Source organism: Limanda limanda, chromosome 10 (genome assembly GCF_963576545.1).
Source record: "Limanda limanda chromosome 10, fLimLim1.1, whole genome shotgun sequence".
NCBI classification, from domain to species: Eukaryota; Metazoa; Chordata; class Actinopteri; order Pleuronectiformes; family Pleuronectidae; genus Limanda; species Limanda limanda.
The window spans coordinates 20297152-20313649 of NC_083645.1; positions in this window are offsets into that span (position 1 = coordinate 20297152).

Consider the following 16498-nt stretch of genomic DNA (forward strand, 5'->3'; position numbering starts at 1 on the left):
AGTTTATTGTTTTATTAATCAAGCATTATTATTTTTATTATACAGATCATGGACTCGGATAATTAGCCTGTTATTACAGTTATTACTAGGTTATATATTCATAGTGATTTCACTTCCTTGTATTTCTCTTGCTTACCAGCTGGGGGCAGAACAAGCCTGCAAATTCCTGTACAAGAGGTTAACCAGAGGATCTTAGAAACAGGAACAAGATACAAGGAACCATGGTATTTTTAGGTATAACTTGAGGAACTTAATGGGATCGTTTCAGTGGCTCTGTTTGAATTGCTGCACACAGCTACTGCGTCTTCCTTTAATACACACCCAGAGAAAAAAGACAGCTGGTGAGAACAATAAGTGCAGTCCATCAGATTATCGAACAACTTGTTCTGCTTTTTTTCCGCTGAAAACTTCATTTTCAAAGAAAAGAGAACACAGACAGCTAAATAAAAAAACTCTGCGTATAACAAAAGCATAGAGAACAAATGTAGGTTATTTATTGCAGTGCAGACTATTGAGCTTCATAGCACAAGTTGTCATGTTGCAGATGTTTTATTTATGATGTAGTCAGCCTGTACTCCAGTCTCTATATACAGACTGTAGCATACAAGAGCCCTGGATGTGACAGATGATATAATAAACCTGTTCTATAAGTGACTGCTCATGTTGTGCATTTAAAGGCAAAAGTACAACTTGCAGACTCGCTGACTAACGATAGAAATATGGATATATACACCATATTTCTATGGTCCATTATCTATACCACATATCCCTTGTGGGTCATGGAGTCAACCCTCCCCCAGAAATTGGGGTGAGAGGCAGGGTACACGTTGGACAGGGCATAACAACATTGCAGGATTCTATGCTCACATTCACATCTACGGTCAAGTAAGAGTCTCCGGTAAACCTATAACCCAAGTCTGCACGTGTTTGAGCTGTGATTCAGGAGAAGCTGGAAAACATAGATTCATTGCAAATGTTTTAATTTGTCATAAGTTCTGACTGATGAAGTAGATGCTGCACCATCGCGTAACGATCTCCTCATGATTTCCCTGAAGGGGTCTTTGGATTTCCGATGACACTGTGCTGCGTGGCGCTGTTAATGTAATCGTGGGCTCCCTCAACCAGTGAAATCATGGCTGTAAACAGCAGATGAAAAGCTCTTTTATTGCTCTCCTTCTTCCTCAATCAGTCTGTAGAGGAATGAAATGGTGATGGCCACGAAAACACCTGGGGAGAGGCTGGAAAAGGACTCGTGTACAGAGGCATCTACACCAAACACACATCAGTTTCCAGCCTGAGGGCAGATTCCTACAATCGCACTAAGAGGCCTTCTTAAAGTATGTAAGGTTGCTGGTCTTGCAGCTGGCTTTTCCCACGCTGTGCAATGAGTGGGATTTTAGTGACTTTCAGTTGTGCCGTTTGATTACATGCACGGTTTTGCATGTGCGATTTCCCACCATAGACACTTCAACTCTCTGCTCGTGTCTCTCTCTTGCTTGCTCAGTCTCATCCTCTCTCTCTTCACGGAGGGTCTAGAGCGTTAGAGGAGGCTGTCAGATTAGAATTAGGGCTGCCCTACTTATTTGCTGAAAAACACCCCATACGCCTCTGTAGGGAGAGTTACTCATTGACATGTGTCTTTCCCTTATCTCTGTGGCACATTTCCACTGTATTATAGCCTCTTTATCATAGATAACCTTGCAGAATCCGAGTGGAAGTGGTGATTCAGTGATCGGTAATCTCAGTGGGGCTCGAGTTACGCTCAGAGGAAAGAGTTGAATTAAAGAGGAGAGAGTAACCTCACAGTTCTGCACTGTGAGAAATGCATTGCCTTTGAAAAGACAGTAAATCTCAATAATAAGCACATTTTCTTCAAAATGTGTCATATTCATTCTCCAAATCTGTGCAGAAAAAAAAAATATTTGCATTTTCTTCCTCTTATCGCATCAGAAAGTCCTGTTTTGTCTCTTTTACAACAGAAACTTAACCAAGACAGCAGCTGTGAAAACTCTCATTATATCACAAGACAGATGAAGGCGAGAAGACAAAACCTAAATTTCCCCTAAATGCTTCCTGCTTTAAACTTCCTGGTTGGACTTTCAGACTTGAAGACACTGAACTCGGGACTTTAGTAAAATTTCCAGAGAAAGTCTGAGTGAGCTCGTGTGAGATTGCATCAGGAAAATGTCACAACGAGCGAGTGGTTTCAAACACGCAACAGAAACGAAGCTGACAAAGACATAAAGAATACAAACAGGATGAAAAAGAGATTTATAAGATGCTGACGAAGACGTCAACGTGGAAAGACACAAAGATTTGAGAGTTCTTGACGATAAGCTGTAAACAACGGTGAATTTATACGTCACGTTTCCTGCACGCTCTAGTCAACTATGCTTTTCTCTTTTAGTTGCCATTGCCCTATTTTCATTAACAGTTGTAAAGTAGAACCTTTAGGGAAAAAACACGACAGAGATCAATTCAGAAACAGGTCCTCCTCTGAAGAAAACACCAACTCGTCTTGATAACTGAGCTACACAAATCCAGACTTGAAACAGTGAGTGACCAGAGAGCCTTTTCATTACAGTGTGAAGTCAGCAGCTGGTTACACCTCCATTAGCTGCACTGGTACATCTGTACACTTGCTAATCCTTCCTATAGCATCCTGATAACTTGCTGGGAGGCGGTTTCTCTGCACCATTTAATTCCCCACTCGGCCGTACGAGGCTTCACACCAGGCATCTCACAACGACGCCCACCGGTTCCCAGGACCCGCCAAGCCTTCACGCAATCCACCACATTGCCATAAAGTCGCCCTTTGCACTACATGGATCCTCACCATGATATATGGTTTTCATTCTAAAGCCTCACAAACATGTTGAATACATTTCTTACCTCATAAAACCCAGGGAATAGGCTCTAAAACCCCACAGTGCACTATAACCTGCTCAGCACCAGACAACAGACACACACAGTTACACACAGGCTACAGTAGTGAACATAGTGAGCGAGTAGCGGATGGCTGCTCTCTCACCGTATTCATTTAAAAGGTAATTAGTGCGTTCACCAAACAAACAAACAGAAACTATTGCTGCAGATTTAAGACCGAGATTTTTCTCAACCCTTCAAGAAACATATATTATACAGCTTATCAAAATACGTCATTAACCCTGCCTCCTCCAGGGGTAGTTGATGGGACATGGACCAAATGTCAAATACATTTTTCTCGAAGATAATTCCTATCATTTTAAGTGTCCTCCTTGTAAAGTGTTTGTTTTTCCAGTAAGTTTTGTTTTTATTTAGTTATTTGATTTCATAAAAACAGGGTGAGACATCATGATTGACAGCTGTGACTGACTCTTGATTGGTCGAAATCGTGTGGCAGGACCTTGATAACACTTGAATCCAAATGTTGTCAAAAGCACAAGATGGCGGCATCAATATCCAGTTGTTTTTAGCTACATTTTTGTACAATGGAAGAAAGTAGTCAAAAGCTGCACGTGGTACCTTGACAAAAACAACCTTTATATTTAAACTCCCAGGTGAATATCATATTAATGTGTGGTGAAGAACATCAGGTGATGTCGGTATCTCAGATGCCGGGAGCAGCCTGAGACTCGGGCCTTTTTTTTGCCAAAGATGGAAACAGAAACATCAGTCAAATAAATAAGCAGAAACACAGGCCCCTCGGGATTCTCCGGCAGAAATCTGTGATTGAAGAAAACATGGCAAAGTACACATTTTGAATGGAAGTCACATACTTCTACTTATGAATGTTGATGTGTATTGAAAAAGAAAAACAGGCTGTGGGTAAAATGTGTGGAAACAAGACGATAAATGAGGAAGAGATGCACTGCACACGGCTCCAGAGGATCTGAGAGGACCAGGTGACTTTAGGTGTTTTTATCTCCCTGTCTTCTGCTCCCAGGATTTATGTTGTGTTATACAGACTGATTCCAACTCTGGGTTTATATGTGTGTGTTTGTGTGTGTGTGTGCATGTTGGGGTCTTGTTGGGGATTTTTTTTCACCTCTATCTTATCTCTCAAACCTCTCTGACTATGTCCTGCTGGAATCCCTGACCAAACACACACACACACACACACACACACACACACACACACACACACACACAAACACACACACACACACACACACACACACAACCTCACAATATGACAGCTTGGCCAGAGAAATAGGAGAGCACCCAAAGGTCATAGTAAATAATTCCAGAGGAAAAGCAGGGAGAGGATGGGGGGAATGGATGAAAGCTGAAAAAGAATATGAAAAATGAAAAGGTAGAGAAAGAGACAAGAAAGAGATGAGGAGCACACACACATGCTGCTGGGGGCTGGGTGGGGGGGTTTGATGAAACGACCTGAGCCACAAAAACGGTGACCTTCAGCGAGTTTAAATAATCTCTTTTTGCCCTCTGGCGCCCCAAGGCTGAAGCTGATGGTCAATTTCATGGGTCTGATAAGTAATATAATGTAATGATGGTGCAAAGGAGTCCGATCTCATTGGGAACAGAATGATTTGAATCAATTAAGAACAACATTGTCAACATTTCCTACCCGTGTTCAAGTTTTTATTCGGATGCACGGAAACAAACAGTGATCTGATGAATCTGTTTAATGGTTCCTTTTTCCAACATGAGCCGGATCAATAGCTTCCTGCTCCTGATTCCCTGGAGGCCGATGAAAATTCCCCATCACTTGCTCTTCACTTGCTCCGTTTTGGAAGTTATTTAATGAGAAGGTTTTTGTAGCCACGAGGGACGAGGGCAGGGAGAAAGAGCTGAGCTGATGTTTTCAAGGCAGGGTTACCGGTGATGAGTCTCTAATGCATTCCGACGGGACTGTTGACTTGGCTCTTTTCATCTCAGGGATACACATCCTTACCTTGAGAGTATTGCTGTTGTCCTCAGAAAAAAAGTGGTTCGCGTGGACAAATCAAAAGAGGCCGAGTGCTCGACCCCCCTTGGGGCGTCCATTCTTTTGAAGACTCAACGCTGAAATCAGAGAGGATTCGATAATTAAAGCGTCACATTTGCAGCAGCTGACACCAACAATATGCTGTGGTTTTGCTGTTGTGTGTGTGTGTGTGTGTTTTTGCGGTTTTATCTTTAATGAGCACTTGTGACTTCAGGCGCATCATTGTATGGTCAGTGAACGACAAGCCAGTCTCATAGTCTCTGACCATGTCTTCGTTGTCACGCTGGTATAGAAACAGGCTGGCTTTAGAAACCGTGAGGAGGTTCAGTCAAGGGGAAAATGCATTGGCCAAAATCTGTCCAAACACAATAAGACAAGTCCCAACCTGGGGTGTCTGTGCGCAGAGTATAGTGGGAAAAGGCCTGATGCTCTAATTTGTTACTACTCCAGCCAGAGGAGCCTCACGAGGAGACACAGAATCTAACAGCACCGAGCTCGCTGTTTAACTGCACTTATTTTTTTATCTTCCTCCTCCTCCTCTCCCATCATTGCTTCCGTCCCTCGTTCTCCTCCTGATTTGCTCACCGTCAGTCTCACACCACCCAGTTGCCTCTCTTCTCCCCTCTCCCCCTCTCCCCCTCCCTTCTCTGGCTGTAAATGAATGAACTGTGTGTTCATTAAACATGACACTTGGAAATAGACTAGCCTTCCGTCGATCGAACGGAGCCGAGTGTCATAATGAGAGGAAGCAAAAAAAACCCACAACCAACAACCTAGAACGAAAAGAGACACACTCACACAAATTCAATGCTGCAGTTTCTTCCTGCTAATCTCTCTGTGCACACTCCAAAAAAATAAATAAAGGTAGGCATGTATTTTAAATCATGATGCATGTTAAGTACACAATGACATGTCAGGAAATAATGCAGGGAAAGTTCATTGCATCTTCTTGTAATTCACTCAGAGGTAATGGACAAACTTATTTACAGGCAGTGTCATCAGAAAGCCATAAATAAAGTGAATGAGTCATTTAACACATACAATAGAGGGGGAATAATAGACCGCTGACTGCTGTCATCTACTCCCACAGCGATGGCCGTTTATTATTATGAGTATGCATCAATATTTTTGTCATGTATGTAAGTGTAATCCATTTTCAGCACCGCTGTAAAGCGAGGGGTGTGTATCTGCAGAAAACGCACAAGCCATTTCCCTCCGAGTGTGCCACTCTATTGATCTAATGCAACGAAAATTAAATGGAAACCACGAGAAAACACCATTTGTCACGTTGAGCAACTTGAGAAATCGACGGCGGCGTTCGAGCGGGCGTTGCACATTCAAATGGAAACCGCAGAGGCCACAATGTGAAGGTGCAATTTTGTTCTGCGATATCGTATTGTTTATGGGCTGCAGGAGCATGGAAACATTTACTTTAAGATTGACCAACATAGCTCAACCAATGAGGCAGAACAAAACAAAGATGGATCTGCAGAATTAGAAGCGATGGGGTTGGAAGGGGATATCCCTTTCCGATACTGTGGCTGGTCCATTTGTTCAGTCCCCGAGGATGAGGACGGGGGGGAGGGCGAAGAGAGCATGTGCTATTAGTGAAACATGGGATGTGCCATTAAAGCAGCAGGCACAAGTGATCATGTAGTCACTGCTCTGGACTCCAGAGAGCCAGAGGGCAGCTCCATGAACGTACATGAGAAAGATCCTTGCTGCAGGAGGTTGACTATAATCTCTTATGGCACCAGGTCTTAACTGCAGTGAGTGAATCTTGAATGTTTTCGCCCCCTTAATAATCTAGATCCATGTATTTTTCATTTTTCTTGAGACAAACCTGTGTCTACGGCAATAGCTCATTTTAGGAATCATGCATATGTATTGTCTTGCTGAGACTCTGATGAGAAAGTTCAATCCATTCTTGTGTCTGTGAGAGAAATATGAATCTGCCGGTTTGCTTAGCATAAAGTCTGGCAACAGGGGGAATCAGTTGGTTAGGCTCTGTAATTTGCAGAAAAAAAACAAATTGAAAAAACAACTCAGAAATAGTCCAACATAATCATGTGTAAAACTACAGCTTGTGCTTTCTTCGCTTATTTCTTAATTTGATAGGAATGTATTTGTTCCCTATATTTAAGTTGAATGAGTTCAAGGGTTTATATGAAAAATGTAGGATGCTGTAAAAACTGTTGATTGGAAAATGCTAGAAAATAAATCAAAAAATGCCGCCAGAGAAAGACGTATTAATTAGGCCCTTAAAGGAAAAAGGACCCTAAAGGTATGGGAGGACATAGTGTGCAGCCCCATGTGTCAGGTTGGATCAGGGCTGCAGAGCGGGGGGGGCAGCAGGCTGACAGCAGGAGGGGAGCGGTGGACTTTATGACTCTAAGCTTCCCTGATTCCTTTGACACCCGTGGCATTCCCCCAGTATAACAAAGGAAAAACCCCAGCGTCCACGGGCATTTTTTATTCACATGTAAGGAATGATGAGAATGTGAAGATGCTCCAGTTGCATCCCAGTCAAAGAAGAAGAAGAATGAACCTTCATGAAATATGGAGGACGCATGTGGATGGAGTAGTGGTTGTTTCCCAGTGGATGTCGAGTGGACTCAGGGATAATTATCTGGATTCTAGATCATAACATTCCAAACAAAAAGGTGCTTCCTTTTGAAATATCTTCTAATATCTTCAGAGTCTATGTGATCTTTGGCTTTTATTCATTCTCATGGAAAATACAATCATTTCTGTGGTGAAAGGAATCCAGCAACCAGGTGGTGTATTGGTTGAATTGAGACAAAGCTAAAAACTACAGTCTACTATTTGCTGATGGAGAGATTGGTAACAACATACAGGTACAAAGACATAAGAACAGTTTTGTTCTACCAACATTCACCAAGCTCTCTAAAGAGACTTTTCTCTCATCAAATATTAATTAAGATTCATTTCACCACTTGAGGGCAGTGAAATAAGATGTTAAAATGACAATGTAAAAAAACTGCAGGATGAATTTCTCTGCTAAGGCTCAACAGTCCCCTTATGAAACCACATTTAAATTAGATCTGTATTTGATTATAGTAGTAGTAGTAGTAGTAGTAGTAGTAGTAGTAGTAGTAGTAGTAGTAGTAGTAGTAAATATAGTATTTGGATCTGCACCAAATTGCACACACATTGATAAACCTTTTTTTATTAACATCAATAAATTATTCTCTGAGAAATCGACGAAATTGTTAAAATAAATTCCTGGATATGATAGATGCTGTCCTGACTCACGTCCTTCCACCAAGTTCCATGGAAATCAGTCCAGTCTAGTCGAGAGAGACACAGACACAGACACAACCTCCTTGGCAGAGGGAACTATAAATTCAATTTGCTGAATATTTGTCGCTGGCTCAGAACATTTGATGAAGACAGATCTTCAGCACAGATGAATAATGAAGTGTCCCCCGTGGTGAATAAAGGAATTAACTGGACGAGCCTCGGTTGACCTCACTTGAACATGTGAGGTCAAACCAAAAAGCTTAAAGTACAATAGACGCATTTCAGTATTATATCAAATATGAGGGCACAGGTTTCAGTCTGCATCAGGATAAGCTGTGACGAGATATCCATTATCCTCATGAGGTACAGACTCTTTGGTTCGTCTCTTGTCACAACACCGGAGACAGGAGGGCGACTCCCAGCACAATCCGTCAAACATCTAATCCAAGGCATCAGATCTCTCAGGTCAACCATCTGTGAAACATAATCCAGCTCAGGTATAATATAAATCATACACACATTAAGGGTTTGAGGGTTTGTATAAGTAACATTGCTAAACACTTTCAGTGGCTGATAAGACTAAAACTATATAAATAGTCCATTTCCCATAATGATATATTCTGGCCATCCTGTCCTTTCCCGTTTTACACTGATCATATTGATTATTCATTTCTCCGTCAGCATTTATCATGATATCAGACGTCATCCCTCTCAGCTCTGGATTCACGGACACTAACGTCCCCATATGTGAAGAGTTAACATTTGGAGCACATCTGTGTTACACTTACTGAATATTATGAGTCTTGCTAATGTGACAGACGCCAAACATCGGACAGTGCAGCGCCTCAATTCTCCGAGGAACAAAAAAAACACGGCAGCTGGTCAGAGACACGTATCTAAGTCATTATGGTTTCACTGGAAAAAAACACAGCTGTGTGCAGAAATCAGCGTGAGGCTGTGGCCATTTAAATTATTTATCTGTAATTGATGACAAAAAACTGTGATCACACAACCTCATCTCTCTTCAGCAAAACAACAAACTGCAAATTGAATCTCCTTGGACTTTGGGGGCAGCTGAACACATGATCAGAAACATCTTGCAACAGCAGCATCATTGCACTTTGTCAGAAATGATTTGAAAGATAATTACCTCAGCAAGGGAGGGTTTTTATCTGTGTTTGTCAGTAAACAGGATTCTGAAAAACCAGTAAAGGGAAGGTGCAGATCTGGATTGGGGGCGGACTCAGGATTTTTTATTGCATTTGTTTGAGATTTTTGTGAATTTCTTAAGAAATAATGCATTGAGCTTCATGAATATCTAAGAAGAGGGGAAATTTGGTGTGGCTCTACATAAAGATTCAGATTTTGTGAATCGAAATATACACTTTACTTTTAAGAGGGGTGATCTTCATTCAGTACTGTAACAAATACCCCCCTCATGCATATCAGAGAATGGATATTTTCCGTGCGTTTAACGTGAGCGGTTTGCAGAACATCGTTGTGTATGTATCTCAATATGCAATATGCTGATAAAGTGGCCAATCCACTTTGTCGGAGGTACGGCAGGAACATTCCCTCTAAAATACAAAAGTTATTCTTGCCAAATTTGTTCTGAATATTTAATGATAAAATGACAAATACACAAAAAAAACTGCCTCAAACATACTTTACTCTGTTGCCTCTGCTCATTTCAATTTAGCGGTGATATATTTTAAATCAGCCTTCTAATCCCACCCATTTAACCCCATTGCCCTGAGCAATCAAAGCCTAATAACCAGCTCTACATTGCTAAACATGGCCTATCCCTCTTGCTTTAAGGAGGTAAGTGCTGCAACGGGTCGTTGGTGACAGGAAACGAAAGTGGCAGATATGGTTTCCTGAGATGACTGTCAGCAACCAAAGGTGACAGGAAGTATAATTTCCAGATCTCATTACTGCTGATAGATGAGATGTGTGCATATTACGGTATCAGGCTCACAATCGAGTGTTTATAAAATCAGCTTTATTACATCCTGCGGGACGGCCTGCGCTCCAATCACTGTGCTTTTTAATTAACTACTTGGCAATTAATGCCACATAGAGAATTAGGTTGTATAATCGCCTTACCCCTTGGCAATTTATTAAACAAATATCTGGCAGAGCGTTGACGTGAAACAAACAACTCTTTCCCTATCATGGCCGCGGTGTAGACTCTGACTGGGGGGGGGACGACAGCCCCTGGCATCTTGAACCTAAGGGGAAGAAACAGACGTTTTTGCCGTGTTTATGTTTGGATTAAACACGCGGCCAAATTAATTTTAAATTGTGACTGAGGGCAGAACAGTTTCTGAGAAGTTTGGGAAAAACTGTACCCAAAATATCAGTCACACTTGATTCACTGCAGCACAATATGTTGCACTTATTTTCATTTACCACAAAGAGAGAGTCTCTTTGAACAACACAGAACACACACACACACACTTCCTGTCACCCTACCTGTTCTCGCCGGCCTCGTCCAATTTGCTCTGCTCAGCGGAGCGGAAATGAAGAATGATAAGCCTGGTGAGTGTCCGGCCTCCGACCGCTCTCTCTGAACTGCCCTCTCTCCACAAGTGTACCCTCTTATTTGTCGATGATGGGTACGGTGGATTAACAAGAATCCCAAGGCTACGGTTGGGAGGAATGACTTCAAGGGGGTTTTTGGCAGGAGCCCTCAGTCCATTCCCCAGCACAAAGCTGGGCTCAGCCTGCTGGCCGGGTTGTAGACATGCTACTCATTGGGTTTAGACAGCCCATGACGGACTGACGCTCTTGGAGGAGGATTCAGGTTTGTGCTAAACCCTGATTGTTACAGTAGAGATGGTTTGCTATACACCATGGAGAAAAGGGGGGTTATGTTGAGGGATGTGTTGTCACTTCCTGTAGTGCGGTGCCAAAGGCGACTTCACAATTATTCCTTGTCAATAGTGAATCCTCCTCAAACAGTTCTACTATCACTTTCATTGTTTTCTCGTTGTGAGCTGAGGTTTTTATATAAATACCTATGGTGCAGAGTGAAGATAGAAAACTTTGTGGTCGTCCTTTCTGGTTTATCCGGAATGTTTTTCATAAAGTGAAACTGAATTAGCTTTATTACGGTTCACCTGTTTGGCTTTTATATAAATTTGAGTGATATACTCAACTGGTGCTATTATTTCATACGTTGCCTGTCGGTTATTTCAGACTTCTGTGGGGAAATCTACACAATCTTCAGACCCACAACTTTTCAAAATAAAAGTTCTGTAATTCAGCTCAATACAAAGCCTGGCAGCAACAAAATGAACATTGTGTTTTTACTTCAAGGACAAACTGCCAACAGGAAGTGAACACGTAACACCCGTGAAAGCCTGTCAGTCCAATATGGTGAAATATAAATTATCAAAATGACCTGGCGACCTAGCTGCAGACCATTGCTGTAGTTCAGGCCGACAAGAACAGGTATAGGGAGACATTTGTTTCAGGTGCTTTGGATCCTTGTTTGTCCTCTACTTGCATCTTATCTTCTGATGTTTTACTAATGAACAGATTTCTGGAAATATGGAAATTAAATACTGGTTTCTAGCAGTAATGATATTCTCCCCTTCCAGGCCCCTTCACAATATTATTTATGTGCATAGTATCTGTGGAAAACAGCTCTGACTATGTGTTTTTCCCCCCAACTTGAAATGCTGCTTAGATTCAATGCAATTCAGCCACAAAAAGCAGCAGTGAGGTCTGAGCTGGATGTGAGTAAATTAGTAAAAAAAAAAAAAGCACTGTGCTCTTTTCATGCCCGTCTGTGCTAGATTAGTTCTGGGTGACAGTATGCCCTGGCAAAGCTGTAGGTCTTGGCACATGTTGGCAAATCTATGTGGAGACTTTGTCCGACAGCATTTGGCACGACTGAAAAGCATCAGCACCCACGGCTGCAACATTTTCACTTCTCTACAATTTCATTTAAAAAGGACAGAGAGGTTCAAACAGCATTATGGCCCCGGCCAGAACATAAAATCTTGAATTTCTCTTTCTGCTTTTCTCCCATGTAGATAAGCAGTGTTGCTCTTGGTCGCCACAACACATCCTTTCAGTCACCAGCGGAGATACAAAGTGCAGTCATGCAAAGCAACCCTGGCGCTTTCAGGTGGTAGGGCGAGATTTTATATTTATCAGCTTTCCAAAGAAAGTGCAAGACTTGCTATATGCTCACAGAGAAGGACGGAAATAAAAGCTTCAGGTTGCACAACTAAAGATGTTTACAGGAACAACAAGGAGCGCTTTCCCAGCATGCTTCTTTATTTTGGGTTAGCTGCCTTTTGATAGACAGCTTCCGGTGAAAAACGAGTGGAGGACTGGGGAGGGAGAGGCTAATAACAGATGACATACATTAGATCTCAGGCCAGGAGCTAAACGAGGTGTTTAATTCAACCATTATTTTATCAGTTTGGTTTCAGCAAATTGGCTCCAAAAAAATCTGAATCTCCCATTACACCAACGAGGAGAGACATGAACAGATAAATGTTGATGATCCCCATTATCATTATGTGAAAATGTAAAACAGAAGCGACGAAATGAGAAATAGATAAAGAAAATGAGAGAGAGAGAGACCCTAACCATTCTCTCCTATCATTGTGAAGATGTTATTAATTATACAACTAAGTTGATACTAAACATATCAGGTAAGATTTCCCATTTTATTTGTTTATAGTCCAAATACTTGGTCTTTCTGTACAGTGTGTACTATAATATTACTTTGATGGTTATGTTTTGGCACAGGAAAGACAGTGGTCTGTTAAAATACAGAAAAAATCCATGATCTTTACGTAACCAGTGTTCTGTTATAATCTGTGGAGGCCAACTAAGACGTGCACTTTGTAAATGTGCCGTCCACCTCGATCCCCTCATGGAGACTCAGCTGCTATTGATAAAGGTCAAAAAACACGTTGTCTCCGAACCTAATCCAGCCACTGATTACATTGCTTACAATATTGACTTACTGTTAAAGAGATATAGTTTCTAGCAGACAGGGCTGCTCTGTTCGGTGCCTGGTGATCATCTGTGTATCACACATCTCTAATCCGTGTCCTGTGGGCGGCTCTCATCAGGATCTTCAGAAGTGCAAGTTGGGCAGAAGACCCAGTTTGTGTTTTAAGCCTCTGGTTCTGTGATGACTGTGATAACTGAGCGATTAGATAGAGCTGCACTGACAGAACACGCTCAATTCTTAATACGACACACATTGCAAAAACTTTAATACTAAACCAGTGCAACTTCAAACTTTATGATTAAGCAGTTTTTATGCTTTTAAATCAATATGTGATATATTATTGGTTCATTCATTATTAATCAGGAAGGTTATTCGACGTTTCTCTTCTCCAAAGGACCTAAATCAGATCATCCCTCAGATTGTCAGATAAAGTTCTCCACCCTGACAACTCAGGGAATTTGTCCGTAATCTTAAAATCTCTAATTGCATATCATTATTTCAGTTAAGACTCAAAGGACGTCCCAGTGCAGCTACAGCCACTTCGTTTTTATATTTACTGGGTAAAGGAGCTTGGGTTGGTCGGGTATTGCAGAAAATTCAGATTAGCTCTAAGAACTCAATCATTTTTGTCACTTTATCATCGACTTCACCTCTTTATTTAAGAAACTCCACAAGCGTATGCACCTCCTCCCTTTGGAACTCTCTGCTCCAAAAACATCCAGCGCTGAAGATTAGAACGGGAATGTGCCCGTGCTGCACATTTTCCTTTGATTACAGCTGGGAGAGATGCCTCTGCTATGGAATCTTGCACCAGAGAGGATGGAGAAATGCTTTTAACGGCTCCTTCACCAATTAGTCCACTGCATAAACGGAAAAGAGCCCAGAAAGGGATGTAATGAAGCCAGGCTCTGGTTGAAGTAATATGCTCGACATGAATTATTAAGCATCATTGACAGCCGCGAGTCGTATTGAGGCAAGGTTTGGGAGTTATGATGGTAAAGGTTGACTTTCTGTGTACATCTAAATCCTCTAAAATAACTGTTAAAAAATAGATGATCCTGCGTTTAGAATTGAAAAACATATTCCTCCAGAAATTGCAGGGGTAGAATATCTCAAATCCGACTCCAGCCCATTATTCAACGAGTGCACGCACACAGAGAGGATATGATGTGTTTTCCCGGAGTTGATTTGAATAACAGCCCCTCCACAGAGCACCCTGGGCTCACTGGGCTGGAAAAGAATAGGTGCGCCGCTGCCGTCTTCAACAGCAGCTGATTTTAAAAGGGATATTGGGTGGGATACCCTGTTATTCACTTCAGATTCAATCCCAGTCCTGTTCGCTTTCTTTGTTCTGCTCCGGGTTCAGGTGATCCTCTGGGTTCAGGGCTGCGTGTGGTGGAGATAAATTACAACACCTCAACTCCACAATCCCCGTGCAGAGACATTAATTGGCCCATCAAGCTGAGCAAATGATTACACTGTAAAGACGAGCATAATCTGGTGCCCTCTCCATGGGTTGAATGTGCCTTTAGGTCAATCTAATTTGGACACGGAATATATACATGTGGGATGAGTTTGACAGGTATACGTCTTTGATAGGGGAAGCTTGGACAAGAAGAAGTAGGACTTTCGAAGAGGAGGAAAGTACGTATATACAGTCAACGCTGCTGACTGTGCAGAATGCAAGATCATTTGACAAGGACACCAAAACATGCAAAGTGAACAAACACTCGCTCCACACCACAGGGCCAAATTTATCAGCAGCCATTTAAATATTCTCTGCCCAGCTGCAACCTTGTCGTACCTCAGTAGCAGCCAGGAGGTCTGATGCTGCCGGTGCCAGAGTGTCTCACCCGACCACAGTGAGTAACAAGGCAAACCAGCCACTTCAGCAGCCATGTTTTTTTTTTCTTCTTTCTGCCAAGTGTAATTCAATTCTCCATTCAGTTTGTCCCAGTATGATATGCTCGGGTTCAAGGCACTGTGAAATGTTATTCACCAAAGTGGTGCCATTCTGTGGGAATGTTTTATTATTTATTTAGACGGGTGCCCAAGTGTTTCAGGTAACAGAGTGCAAAATTAACTTATGATCCGTTTTTTGCAAGCTTGGCTCGATGAGGTGCCAACTGAAGAACCAAAACTGTTCATCTCTTATATTCCAAAGAGGGAGGAACTCACTTTAAAGAACAAGGAAGAAGAAGTAATACAGTTTAAATGTCCTTGATATGAAACCTCTGCCAAAATTCAGCTTATGTCCAGTGCAACAAATATGACTGGACAAGTTAACTATCATGTCAATCTTTGACCTTTTGTCAGATTATAGTAGCTAGTATCAGAAAAAAAATTCATGTGAATATGGGGCAGCCATGCAGCTCTGTAGCTATTGCTGGGCGTTAAATAAAACAAAATCATCACCATTGTTGGAAAGACGGGGACAACAAACAAACCTGGTCACAACTTGTTACCTCTTTAGCTACTTGCATGGGGGCACAATGTAAACTGTGTTTATGTTTTTTCCTCTTGTGTGTTATCTAGCTTTTGTGTTTGTTAAAGGTTCAGTGTGTAGCAGCTGGCCAATCAGAGCAAACTGGGCTTTATCAGGAGGAGGGGTCTGAAAGAGACAGTTTTTCAGACAGAGGCTGAAAAGAGGAGCTGCAGCAATGAGAGGAAACTGATTCATTTTCAGAACATAGAGCAAATAAACCTTTAAAAGTAATAACATTAATTAAAATTGGGAACCGGATTATGAGCAAAATGTGTCTCCTTTAATGATAAGCCATATCCTAAATATCAATGGGAGGCGTGGGGGTGTACTAGTAAAATAAATTAAGGGAAAAAACAACAGAAAAATACCTTTTCTAAATGAATTAGCAGGTAGTTATGTCAATATAAACCTGAGGTATGTTACTCATTAATCTTATTATTCCCCAAGTCAAAATGTATATCAATCATAATAAACCATGTATCACATATTGTATTGAATGGCCTTTTGGAGTCAAATAAACCTTGATAAGATCAATATCCATCTACTGATGTGTTCATCTCAGCATCAGGATTTCCATTCTCACCGGAGACTCACGCCTGATCGAACATGTAGGATGTCCTGTGCAGCCCAGCGCTCCTCCCATGTGATTTGGCCGCGGACGCCATTAAGAGGCCGTGTCAATAAACAAAGTGTTTGTGACCTGAAAACATTTGAATGAAACATGGGTTGGGGAAGGGAATAATTATTCATCCTGAAAACAAAACAGCGCGATGTCAATGGTAAAGGCGATGTGGGAGAAATGGGGTGAGGGCGAATTACACCTTGTTCCGTGAAATCA